Consider the following 13703-nt stretch of genomic DNA (forward strand, 5'->3'; position numbering starts at 1 on the left):
GTCATTGGTGCCCACATGAATCAGGAGCATGGGGTAGTGGTCTGTAGGCCGGAGGAGCTGCGGGATCCTCTCCGCAATGTCTTGGATGCGGGCCCCCGGGAAGCAGCAGACTTCCCGGGCTAAGGGGTAAGGGTTTTGTATTTTCAGATTAGCTTCAGGGTAAGTGACTGTTACATCTTCCGTAACAAAGGATTTTCAGATGCATCAAAATATATCTTGTGCATAACAGCTGAGATTTCATGCACAGGCCTATTAATACAGCATGGCTTTTCCAAGGATGGTAACTGTTCTCACAAAGTCAATGAGGCAAAAACAAATTGAGCATTAACTCTACCCATGTGGTGCTTCCCTTGTGCCCCACAGCAAACTGATGGTTGAAGAATGCAATAACGTCTTAGCAGTTTTTAATTAGAGATAATCCTTCTGTACAAACCATTGGTTTCTTTAGGCTGGAAGTCTGTCTTTGAAGCTCACTGAACTGCTTAGTCTTTTAATTCTTTCTCCGTTTTTGGAATAGTATGCCATTCCTTTGAGTGTGGATACTCTTTGCATCTCAGGTGTTTACCAGAGGGATCTGTTCTATTATTCTGGCATTTCTTCATTTGGAGCTTGGAGCTTTACCATTATAATCCAGCTCTTGTTCTCTTTGGCATTACCTTGACTATGCCGTCATACCTGCCTACAGCCACTGAGCAACGTGCATAGGGTCAGGAGGTACAGGGTACATAATTCAATTGCTTTTGTGATGCTCTTGGCCCCTATGAGTTTAAGGAGCTAGAGTTCAGAATTTGTTTCTGAATCTGGAATAACAGAGAGCTAGAGCTTTGTGGCATAGACTTTAATTACTGGAACAAGACAACTTATCTTCTTGTATCTCCTTGGAGAGCCACTGTATATGAGCATGCATTTTTTTTCCCCTTCCACCACAGTTTTCTCAGCCAGGGAACTCAGGATTGGATGTCAAGCTAGTAGGACTCTTGGATTTATTTTACACTTTCCATTCCAAATACTCAACTTGGATGTTAAACAAACATTACAGTAATATTTGAAGGCACACAGAAAGAAAGCTGCATGAAAAAGCAATTCTAAAAATAGCATAATTTCACCTTTGTGTGTGTCTTTAAGTTCACAGGTAAAAGCAGGGTTCCTACTGTGAGTGTCTAGTTCCACAAACATTGGAATCTCAAAGTGAAGAGTTTTTTTAGGTCTCCAGTATATCATATATAGTGTCGCATCCCATTAGAAATAAATTAAGTGGTTGTGACATAGATTACAACACGATCAGGCGGGTGGAGAATTGGCTTACAGGGCGCACACAGAGGGGGGTGATGGACAGGTTGTTTTTGACCTGGAAAAATGTGGGCAGTGGAGTTCCCCAGGGTTCAGTCCTTGGATCAGTGTTGTTCAATGTCTTCATCAGGGACTTGGATGAGGGCGTGGAAAGCACTCTCTCCAAATCTGCAGACAACACCAAATTATGGGGCAAAACAAACACACTGGAGGGCAGGGAGCAGATTTGGATGGATTTGGACAGGTTGGGAATGTGGGCAAAACAGAATAGGATGCAGTTTAACAAGGGTAAGTGCAAAGTGTTGCACCTAGGGAGAAAGAATCATCAACACACCTACAGGCTGGGATGTAACTTTCTAAGGAGCACAGCAGCAGAAAGGGATTTCGGAGTCATAGCTCCAAAATGAACATGAGTTGTCAAAGTGACAAAGTGATAAGTAAAGCCAACCACACTCTTTCATGCATCAGAAGGTGCATCACGAGCAGGTCTAAGGAGGTGATACTTCCCTTTTATGTGGCATTGGTAAGACCACAGTTGGAGTACTGTGTCCAGTTGTGGGCACCGCACTTCAAGAGGGATGTGGATAACCTTGAAAGGGTCCAGAGATGGGCTATTCGTATGGTTTTGGGCCTACAGGTAAGATTCTATGAGGAGAGCTTGTTGCCATCTACAAGTTCATCAGGAGGGCAGCAAGGAATAGGGGATACTCTGTTTACCAGGGCACCTCTTGGTGTTACTAGGAACAACGGCCATAAACTGATGGAGAGCCGATTTAGATTAGACATTAGGAAAAATTTCTTTACAGTGAGAGTAGTCAAAATCTGGAATGGGCTTCCAAGAGAGGTGGTGCTCTCCCCTACCCTGAAAGTCTTTAAGAGGAGACTAGACAAGCACCTAGCTAGGGTCATTTGACCCCAGCACTCTTTCCTGCCCAGGGCAGGGGGTTGGACTTGATGATCTACTGAGGTCCCTTCCAACCCTAATAATCTATTAAATCTATCTATATATATTTGTGATTCCCAACCAGGGTGCTGGGAAACCCTCGGTGCTGCAGCAAGGTGTGAGGAGATAAACAGATAAGTAGATAAATTGAGGCTCAGGCTTGTCCCTGCCTGAATAATCCTCCACCCCCAATGCCCAGCCCCTCTGAAAGCAGATAAGCACTGGACACTTGTTTTTTTTAAATTAGATGCTACTCAATTCACAAAAGTTATGGGGGCAGGAGGATGGCTTAATTCCAAAAAGGTTGAGAACCACTGAGAGAGACAGATTCTGCTAATGGTTCAGGGATGAAAAAAGAATCTGATTCTCCCTCTATCCCAGAATTTGCTATATACAGCTATTTAGATTAAAAAGAATTAAAAACTTTAGTATTTAGTCAGTACAGCTAGCAGATATAGTAAATATTCTCCCTGTGTTTTTTAGCAGAAAGATGCTATTTATATACCTAATGGAGCTAGCTAGATATCATGTCATAAAAAAGATTAAATCAATAGGAAAAAGGAGTGCTAACTTTTTAAAGCTTTTTACTCGCTTTTGGGGAGGGAATTGAAAAGGCTTGTCCCTGTCTCTGCTTGGCCTGCTACAAGCATCAGAACCCTAGGGAGCTTCATGTCAAATAGTTAATGCCTCCATCTGTATCCCAGACTGTCGTCAGGTTAGAGACAATATTAAGTCAAAAAGGACAGACCATTGGGGTTGCAAGACGGCAGAATTTGAGATGGGAATTTAAAAAATGGACAGGATGAGTACATATATTCCTTCCATCATGCCAGATGAATGTCTAAACTATAGCTGACTTCTTCCTATTTCTGATGTTTGCATTTTGCATTTCCCTCAAGCAGATTAAAATTTAATTTTTTCACATTTATTTGTCAGATTTATATCTGGTTAAGTTGCATTTCAGGTTCTCCATCTTGTAGTGTCTTCCTGTGTAATGTTTATTTGTGTACTTTCTTTGAAATGATTTCCAGTGGGAAATACTTCTATCAGTTTTTAGGTTTTGTTTATGACTTTTTTCACTTTGAAGAGAGCCTAACTTTCCATAGACCCAAATTTGATATATTAGCATCTCTTTAAACTGTGCAGTGCATACGTTCTTTAAAGGCGTTGCAAAAAAAATACAACCTGACATACACAGATAGATTAATTCTGCTTATGGTAAATAACAAGAACATGGTAAATAACATGGTCTGAGCAACTGAATGAAGGGTTAAGCAAGAAGTGGTTTCTGCATAGGTCTGATGAAGTCAATCACAAGACTTCCATAGATTTCAATGGGCTTTTATAGTCAGAGTTCTTGTTTTTAGTGGTTGTATAGATAGAAGTTAAATATAACTGTATTCTTGAGGTCCGGTGCAAATATGAGTGCCCTTGTTGTCTTGAATGTTGTCTCAAAGATGGATTCTAATGATGAACTGTGTATTTTAGGTACCTCTACTCGTATCCATAGAGTAAATGTACTGTCCTAGCAGAGCTATCCTCAAACAAACTTGGCTGCTCAGGACAGACTGTCTCCTAAACCAGAAGCAACTGTTTCTGTACAGGCTAATTAGAGCTGATAATTAGGGGTGGTGCCAATTAACTCCTCCTTGAGGTAATTATCCCAGGTGTATGAAGCTACACACTGGTGGCACGTTGCTTGTGGTTTTCGAGGCAGCCTGCCCATGGTGTGCTTTGGAGGTGTCTCTGCTGTCAGGCATTGTTAGTTTACTGTTTACTATGGCCCTCATCACCCTAGTGTCTGAGCACCATACAGTACTACACCCAGGTAGGATTATTCCTATTTTACAGGTGAGAAACTGATATACAGAGAGACAAAGGCCCAGATACTCAAAGGCTATGCTCAAATGACTGTCGCAGGGCACTTCAGTGCCCTGCTCCTATAAAGGGGTACAGGTGCTGGTTGCGGGGCAACCACAGTGGGTCAGCTGACCAGAATGGGGCAGGGCCTGACCTATATAAATTCAATCCAGGCTGAGGCCAGGGAGGCAGTTCCCCGCTAGCAGCCGTGGAAGAGGGAGCTCTGCTGGAGTCAGCAGAGTAGAGAAGCCTGATGGCCTGAGCAGCTTCTGCTTGAGGATACCGGGTGGAAGAAGCCCTGGTAGGGATTTGAATGATGGTTAGCCAGTTGACTTAGAGTTTACATTGTAGCCCAGTTTGAGTTTTCTGTTTGTAGTTTTATAAGACCGGAGGACCAAGTGAGGCTATTAGGGGTTGGAGGAGGCCTCATAGGGGCTCCACGGTAGTGTGGGGACCCCAGTGCCAGAGAGGGCACAACATTCAGGGGTGCACTGACCCCAGCCCTGAGAAGGGGCGCAGAGGATTGGGGGCCAGGTAAGGCTGAGGCTGCCTGAGCCCCACAGGAACTTTAGGCCCAAGGAGGGGATCTGGGGGCCAGGCCTGGCTACGGCCACCTGAGCCCCAATTGTGAGCAGGCCCCAGAGTGGGCACAGTCGCAAGAGCAGGCCCCAAGCGAGAGTGGGCACAGGCGAGAAGTCCCCAGAGTGGGCACAGTCACAGATAAGGCCCCAGTGTGTATCCATGAGAGCACGGATCATTGTGAGACAAGCCCAGGGAACCCGTGGGGGTGCAGGCAATTGCAAGATGAGCCAAGGGGTGCCTGTGAGGGTGCTGAGGGGAGAATTGACCGGACAACGTCCAGTATATCTGCGAGGCTTGGGGCATGGTACAGGGGCTGTTCGAGCCACGCGTAGCCCCTAAGGCTTTAGTGCACCAAGTCACCTAAGACAGGGCACAGACTGGGATACATCAGGGCACCGTGTCAAAGAAGACAAAAAGGCAGCCTCCCTTAAACACTAATAACACCAAAGACGTGGCAGGAGAGATGGTGAGGGTGCGTTGACACCAATTTGACATGGTAGGGGGTGCTAGGGGAGTTCACGGCACCCTTAGGGCACGCTCCTGTCACAGACTGCATAAAAGTAATAATACAACCTGTGTGGTCTGGATACAAAATCATTGTGCCTGGCATGTTTATATGCGTCTACATGGACAAAGTACAACCCATGGGTTGGATTTGACCCACAGAGCTGAGTCATCTGGCCAGTGCAGCCACAGGTCTGGAAATTTGGCCATGGGGGAATGGTAGCAATGTTAATTGCTTGTGGCAGTATTAATTGCCATGGTTCTGGGAGCTCCACAGCAATTAGCACTGCCACTGCTCCCCTATTGCTACATTTTTGGATCAATAGGGAGCCCCACAGGCCAGATGACATGACACCATGTGCTGGATCTAGCCAGCCTGCTGGGACAGTCCATGGCTGTCACTATTCTTGATAATTAATAATTTATAATTTTTCTGTTTGGCATTGCACAGTCTAGATAGACTGCATTTTCAAGGCTGAGAAATTATAATAAACATGTCACTTGATTATCTCTGCTGTAATTAGTTGCCACCATGGCTACAGGGAAAAAGGACAAGAAGTAATTATGATATAATTCAGCTGTATGAAACAGAGACCAGAGCAATGGTATGATACCTTTGTTAGCATGTACTTCAGATATATTTCTTACAGGCTACTGTGAACTGTCCCTATCTAAATTACCAGGTGCCATATATGTCATGTTACATGTATTTGATTCTGGGGAATGAAGGTGAATGCAGTCTGGCATTCAAAAATTCTACAAAGAACCATGTCTCCATTATGCCAGACAATTAGCTGGCTTCTCTATTCCGTGTGTGTGTGTGTGTGTGTGTGTGTGTGTTTGCGTGTTTGCACGTGCACACGCATGCATGCGTGCTTATAGGGAGAAAGAAATCATTTATATATCTTTTGTTCTTCATTTTATGTTACGGAGTAATTTAAAAGGTCCGAATAAATTGAGTAATTCAATTACTAATGAGGATCATTTGATTGATAACAAGCAAAATGGATTGTCTATACTCTTATACCTCTTTTGGTTTAGATTTTTAGTTTCAGCAACAGTAACATGTATCAGTAGAATGTTGTAAGAAACAAATACAAGTAAATGGCAAAATATCAACACAAGCCTTATTGCCATGACAGCCTTTTGCCTGTCTAACACCACACTGGGCAAAAATGAATGCACCATTATTCATGCCCTCTTGTCACACTGCTTAATTATACAGTATAATTAACTTCATACTGTGTGTAATTAACAGAAGAATGATTTTATAGAGAAATGTATCAAAGAAACATCTTTTTACCATCCACCATATGCTGTCTAGGTCAGACACTGAAAAGATGTAGTAGATTCGGAGGGGGTTGTATTCTAATTGAAACTGGACCATTTGTATGAATGGAGCTATACAGGTTTATAGGGCTTGGTCTCTTTCCTAAGGAGCTGACTGCCATGAACAAATAATTCATAATGAGGTGCTGTCTCCCCTGTCCAATAATGTTGCAACAACATGAGGGAAGCCTTAGGTTTCTACACCTACCTGTCACGGAGGCACTGGGGTGCTCCGTGCCTGAGAATGAGATAAGGTGAGCTGCCAATCACTGGGGATGAGAAAACCCTGAAAGGAGGTATGGTGCAAGCCCTAGAGGGGCTTGGAGTTTGCCTTACAAGCAGGGAGGCTCTATGGTGTCTGTGTTATAGCCAGTTGGCTCAGGTTTCGGTTATAGTTACACCGGAGGACCGGGTGAGGCTGTAGGGGTGTGAGGAGGCCTCACGGGGGGCTCCCCAGCACCTTGGGGGTTCCCAGTGCCCAGTAGGGGCACAGTGCCAGTGGGGCACAACTGTTTGCGCCGGAGTGGCGCAGTGCATGGGGGTTTGGACCCCAGCCCAGGAGGGCGGCAGTTTGCCCAGTGGGGCAAACGACCCAAGAAAGGGTCAAGGGACCAGGCATGGCTACGGCCACCTGAGCCCCAAGCGTGGGAAACGCGCGGCGCGAGAGGCGCGGTATAGGCCCCAGAGTGGGTGAGGCCCCAGAGGGGGCGAAGCGCGAGGAGCACGGTATAGGTCCCAGATTGGGCGGCAGGCGCAGTGAAAGCAGCCAAGACCCCGAGAGGGGCAGCAAGCGCGGTGAGCGCGGTCAGAGACCCTGAGAGGGGTGAGAGAGGCCCCAGAGCGGGCGAGGCCCCAGAGCGGGCAGCAAGCGCGGTGAGTGCGGCAAAGGACCCCGAGAGGGCCGAGAGGCGCTAGAGGCACGGCAGAGACCCCGAGAGGGGCGAGAAAGCCCAGAGGTGGGTGAAAGGCCCTGAGGGGGCGAAGTGTTGAAAGAGTACCTGGGTGAGGCAAGCCCAGGGGCGCCAGGCTAGGGGCGCTGGTGGGGAGACAGGCCCAGAGGCGCCAGACAGGGCATAGGAACACAAGGACCAGATATTGTCCACAAACAGCTGCGAGGCTTGGGGCGTGCTAAAGGGGAGGTTTGGAGGCACACATAGCCCTTAAGGCAGGGGTGCATAGAGGTACCCCATATGGAGTAGGGGCAGGAACATATGTACGGTTCACCAGGGGGATAAAGGCAGCCTCCCATCTAAACTTATTTACTATCAAAGTTGTGGCGGGCGAGAATCAGAGGGTGCTGAATTACCTGAAGTGATGGTAGGGGGCGCTAGGGAGTACACGGCTAGGGAGTACACGGCCGCTCCTAGGCCCCGCTCCCTCACAGTACCAAATAGTATTGAAAAGACCATCCACGCTGGATAGCTATGTCACAGAGGGACTGTTTGTCCAAGCACAGTATGTACTGCTTCTTGTTTGAGTGTCTGATTTGTTTAAGCATGTGATCATCTTTCATTGCTGTAGCCTACAGAGGACATGCATTCCTCAATAAGAGCCCTGTTCTCATCTGGATATGCACAGATCTCTCACTAATGTTGTTACATTCCACAAAGCTTTGCCCTTGGATCACTAGATAGGGAGTCCAAGTGAATTTTGGTTTTACATTTGACAGTTTTCTTTGGCTTAGTCACAGTGTCTCATATCACTTTGCTTGCTGTCCTGCACCTTTCAGTTCTAATCCACTCTGAGTGGATGGGAGAAGTTGAAGCCCCGCAGTGGATCTGAAAGAGTGGGCAGACAATGAAGATAATCTGCATTACAATACAGTTTCCCTATGCCAGCCAGATCCTGGGGAGTCTGGAGGAGAACTTACAACATAGTACCAACTGTTTCAGCAGTGAAAAGTGAGCAGACAATGGGCAGAAGAATGCCATTAAATTGCAAACAGTGGCGTTAGGTTTATTACTTATTTTTACTTACTGCCTCACTGAAGGGCAAAATGTTTTTGCTATTCCCCTTTCCCTCCTCCCCCCCTTTTTGCTCTTCATTCTTTGCTTCTTTTGCTGCCTGAATATATTGTACACCTCAGGGACTCCATTGTACCCCTTTGTCACTCTTCCTGCACAAGCTCCCTGTATGATACCTTCTTTCCTCCTCTGTTTCATGGACTCATGACAGTCAGAGGACTCTGTACTACAGTCCACTCTTGCTGTTAAGATGTCAGTCCTGCCCTCACACTTTTGTTCTGTGGATATCAATAACAAAAATGAGGTAGTGCTGATGACCTTGGGCACCCCGCCGGTGTGCTTCAAGACCTGGGTTTCTTATGTGCTCAGGAGCAATAGGATGGCTATAGGTAAAGCAGGGGGATGAATGAGCACACTTTCGATTCCTGCCACTGCACATTCAAGAATTCATTTTGAAATATTCTCAAGAGATCTAGGTCTCATGCCAAATTGATTAACTGAACAGTAAGAAGTCGCTAGGGCTAGATGGTAATCACCCAGGAGTTCTGAATGAACTCATCTCTGAAACTGCAGAATTTAGCAAAAATGTGAGAACTATTGTGTCTTGGTGCCAAAGGACTGGAGAGTGGCCAGTGCAACAATGTAAAAGATATCACATCTACCCAAAGAACCTTGTCTGCTAATGTAACAATGATTTTTAAAAAGGGCTGCAGAGGTAATCTAGGAAACTGGACCAGTAAGTCTGTTTCTGTTCCCAGCAACTTGGTAGAATCTATAATAAAAAAAATTAGAATGAATGGTCACATAGCTGGATATGATATGCTAGGCAAGAATCAACATGGCTTTTCTAAAGGGAAGTCATGTCTTATCAACTTGCTGGAGTTCTTTGAGGCAGTCAAGCATTTGGATAAGGGGGATCTAGTCAGTATACTTGGATTTTCAAAAAGCTTTCAACAAAGGCTTGAGGTTCTTTGAAGAAACTAAGCTGTCATGGGATCAGAGGGAAGTTCCTTTCACAGATTGAAAACTAGTTAAAAGATATGAAAGAAAGAGTAAGATTAAATGGTTGGATTTCACAATGGAAGACGGTAAACAGTAGGATCCTTCAATTGATATGTGCAGTATTGTTCAATATGTTCATAAATCATTTATTAAAAGGAGTAAATAGTGAAGTTGTAAATTTTGCAGTTGGCACAAAATTGTTCCAGGAAGCCAAATCCAAAACTGCTGCTAAAGAGTTACAGAAAAGTTTAACAAAATTGAATGAATGAGCAACAAAATGGCAGATAAAATTTAATATCCTTAGCAAATAGGGTGCAATTGAAAACAATTCAACATGCCCAGTGATGGTTTCTGAATTAGCTGTTACCACTCAAGAACAAAATCTTGACTAGTGAACTGGTGACAAAGGCAAAAAACCAAACAAACAGGTTAGGAGTCATTAGAAATGAAACTGAAAACAAAACATAAAACAACATTATGCCGTTATATAAGTCCATGGTACATCCACATCTTTGAGTACTGTGTGCAGTTCTGATCATCCCATCTCAAAAAGGAGTTCGAAAAAATTGGCCTAAGTATATTGTCTAGAAAAGATTCCAGATGGACAATCTACTACCAAGCATTTCCTTTGGTAGTTTGTTTCAGTGCTTATCAACATCATTATTCGGAAAAAAATACCTTAATTAAATTTGCTTGGCTTTAATTTCCAGTATTTGCTTCTTGTGCCCTTTCCCATTAGATTAAAGGGCATTAGTATTTCATGTTTTCTCCCTGTGAAGGTATTTATTTACACGGTAATTGAGTCATCTCCTTTTTCTTTCTGACAAGCTGAACATATTGAGGTTTTTTAAGTCTCTCACTGAAAGGCATTTTCTCTAGTCTTCACGTAATTTTTACCTGTGTTTTCTCCCCTCTCATTTTTCAACATCTTTTTAGAATGTGGACACCAGAACTGTACATAGTTCGAACTGTACATAGTTCATACCAGCACTGTCTATAGAGGTAAAACCAACTCCCTCCTCCTACTCTCATCTCTGCTTTCCTCTCTGTACAATCAACATTAGATTAGCTGGTTTTTGTCACAGCAACACTGGGCATGCTTTTTGGGTTGCCTGTCCACTATGACCCCTAAACTTTTTCTTCCAGGATAGTACCCCATTCTGTCAGTTTTGTGTGAATTCCTTCTTCCTTGATATTTAACTTATATTTGCATGTATTAAAATACTTTTTGTTTGAATTGGCCTATCTGACCAGGCACTCTGGATCATCATCGGGAGTCCAGGTTTTCTCTGTTTAAAAATGGCAAATTCTCTGATAAAAATCCCAAATTCTCTAATTAACCCCCCCAAAATCCATGTTTTTCTATGATTAAAATTAAACACCACTATGTATATAGGTGTCAGTTGAACACCATATTTTATTGATGTATTTACAATTTTAAAGCAATTTGGAAGCCTATCAGTGCCTCAATCACTATAATATAATAAATACCTATACATTTTGGCATTTGATTTGGGGTATTTTATCATGGAAAATCAGAGCTCCCCCTGCCCCCTTTTTTCCCCAGGCTGTGGGTCCACCTGTGGCTGCCCTCCACCACCACTGCTTTGCGGTGCTAAGCGGCCCTGATACGCCATGGCCCTGCCCATGCCATTGCCCCTCACTCCCAACCCACACTCCCCCAGCCCTGCTGGTCCCCCTTACTCCCCACCCACAGCCCCCTGGCCCTGCTGGTGCTCCTCACTCCCCAACCACAGCCTCCCTACTCCTGCCCTAGCCCTGCTGGAGGGGAGCCCCAGCTGCCAGGGCTACAGGACCACGGATCTGGGTCCACAGCTCCCTGCCATCCCAGCAGTGCTTGAGCCCTGGCTGCTGTCCATGGGAGGCATCAGCTACTGTAATGGAGCAGAGTCGGGCTCCAGCTTCCCCTCCCACGTGTGCAGCATGGCTGGGGTGGAGCCCATTGGTGGGGTGCAGGCTGACAGTTGTGGGCTTGGCTCCCCACCCTGCTGCTTTCCCCTGGGGACTCTGCAGCCCAGAAGGTGGGACCAGAGGGTGAGGCAGAGAAGAGCAAGGTCAGGTGGGGAAGCTTGTTGCCACTACTGAGAGCCCCAAGCTGCCATGGCGAGGCCCCCCCTGCCCATCCAGTATCAGTGAGGGGCACAACTCTGTGCTACAACCCTGCTGCTGCCGGGTGGACAGGGGGCACCTAGCCAGGGTGGCATTGGGCTTGCAGCAGTGTCAAGGAGCTTCCCTGCCCCCATTCTGCCTTGTTATGCTGGGTCCCGCCTGCTGGGCTACAGAGGCCCCAAGGGGAGGGCAGCAGGGCTGGGAGCCCAAGCCCACAGTGGGCAGCCCACCTCTGCTCCCACATGTGCCCCCTATATCCCCCCCTGGGAGTGCATGCAGTGGTGAGGACCAGACAAGTTGCACACAGCCCCATCCCACTCCCCACCAGGCCCCTGTGTGGGAGAGGAATGGGGCCAGGCCCAGGTGGGGGGGGGGCACAGAGCAGGCTTATTCCCCCCTCTATTCCTAGGGGACCACAGCAGGGCCTGCCTGCCTGCCCCAACCACCACTGCCATCACTCTCTCTGTGCCTGGGGCAAGCAGCAAAATAACCCTGCTCCATGCTCCCTGCCAGGGGGGCAGTGGGGATAAAAGGAGGAATAACTCCCTTCTCTGTCCCTTCTGTCTCAGGGGCCATGCCAGCCAGCATCTGGCTGTACCTGACTTGGCCCAGCCACTGCTACAATGAAGGGGGAGCACCTGGCAGACCTGGCTCAGGTCCTTGCCAGTGGGACAGGGAGAGGGGAAGTAAACCTCTCCTTGGCAAGTTCAGCCAAGGCTACTGCCTGCGGTGGCCATGCCCTCCCATGTGCCTGCATTTCCTCAGTCCAGGGGAATGTCTGTACAGTTACAAATTGGTTTAATTTAGTCAGGTTAGATTAAGCTGCAAAGTTTGAATCAATTCAGACTCCAGCTTTTTCAATGTCTGTCTCTAGCCTTAGTAAAAAACAAGAAAAAAAGTCAATTTCACAACATTTAGACTTTGGAGTATCCCTTGAATAAAATACCTACTTGCTTTATTACCATCCTGAATGTTTTATTGTTATCCCAACAGATTTATAAGAGATTTAGTTCAGGTTGCTCTTGTGACTGTTTGCAGGAGGAAAATGTAAACTATGTCATGAAAATGCACACTCAAAATCCATCCTCAATCAACCCCCACCCCATAAAGACCTTATTAAGGGCAAAGGGAACCAAAAATAAAATGTAATGAAATTACAAGGAATACAATTTTAAAGAAAGAGCTCACAGCTTTAGGCATTAGCTGTAGCTTTTCTATGTGCTAGAGTATTCAATAACTGCTCAGTTTTCATATGCAAGAGAGAAATCTGAGCTTCTGATTCTCTACTCATCTGGGTTTTACTTCATGTATATCAGTAGAATGATCAGAATAAGTTGCAGGAGATTCAAGCCTTGGTTTTTCAAGGTTTACTGTTGTGAATATGCAGCAAAGTAAATCTTCATGAAGCTGCACAAAAACTAAAGTTACATCTCATGATATATTAGGCAAAGAATCATCAAGTCAGTTCCAAAGAAATATAGTTGTATTTTATTATCTTTTAGGGCTACACGGGTAGTAACTTATAGCTTGAAATCACAGTGGTCTTTTTCTAGGCAGCCCTAAGAGGAAATGACCTGTGACTAGTTTCTTTTTAAAAAGGCATAATTATTTTTCACTGGTTAAAAATATGCTCCTAATGTAGTTTTCGGTAGTTTCATAGATACTTCAGAGCTGCCTGTCAAGATTTCTGATAATGACATTTAAACTGTTCTTTTATACTTTATGTGAACTTCTAGGGCCTGCATCTTCAGTTACACCAGCTTCATACTGATTTTGATCAAATAATTTGTGATTTTCACCATTTTGTAGAAACTTCCAAACAAACTGAATAATAGAGTGCACCGTTTTTTGGATGTTATACATGGTCAGTACTATTATGTATTGTCCCCAGCAGTGTTTTGCATGCCATTGGCTTCCCAAGCTCTAAGTTTTATGTATAATCTAATACCACATTTTCTAGTTTGAAAATTTGATATCCACTAAAGTTTTCAATTAACTCTTCTGTATATTTCATAGATTTCATAGACATTAGGGCTGGAAGGGACCTCGGGAGATCATCGAGTCCAGCCCCCTGCCCAAAGGGCAGGAAGTCAGCTGGG

General features: G+C 45.3%; 1 long non-coding RNA gene across 1 annotated transcript in view; it reads right to left on the reverse strand.

Annotated features, from left to right (window-relative positions):
- Positions 1-5172, reverse strand: part of LOC109316854 — a 22960-nt gene extending 17788 nt beyond the window's left edge. The window contains exon 1 of the long non-coding RNA XR_002102927.1: positions 5160-5172. This is a non-coding gene — a long non-coding RNA (uncharacterized LOC109316854). The remainder of the gene's footprint in view (positions 1-5159) is intronic.
- Between the last annotated feature and the right edge of the window lie 8531 nt (positions 5173-13703).

Source organism: Crocodylus porosus, unplaced genomic scaffold, assembly GCF_001723895.1.
Source record: "Crocodylus porosus isolate Cpor-Errol unplaced genomic scaffold, CroPor_comp1, whole genome shotgun sequence".
NCBI classification, from domain to species: Eukaryota; Metazoa; Chordata; order Crocodylia; family Crocodylidae; genus Crocodylus; species Crocodylus porosus.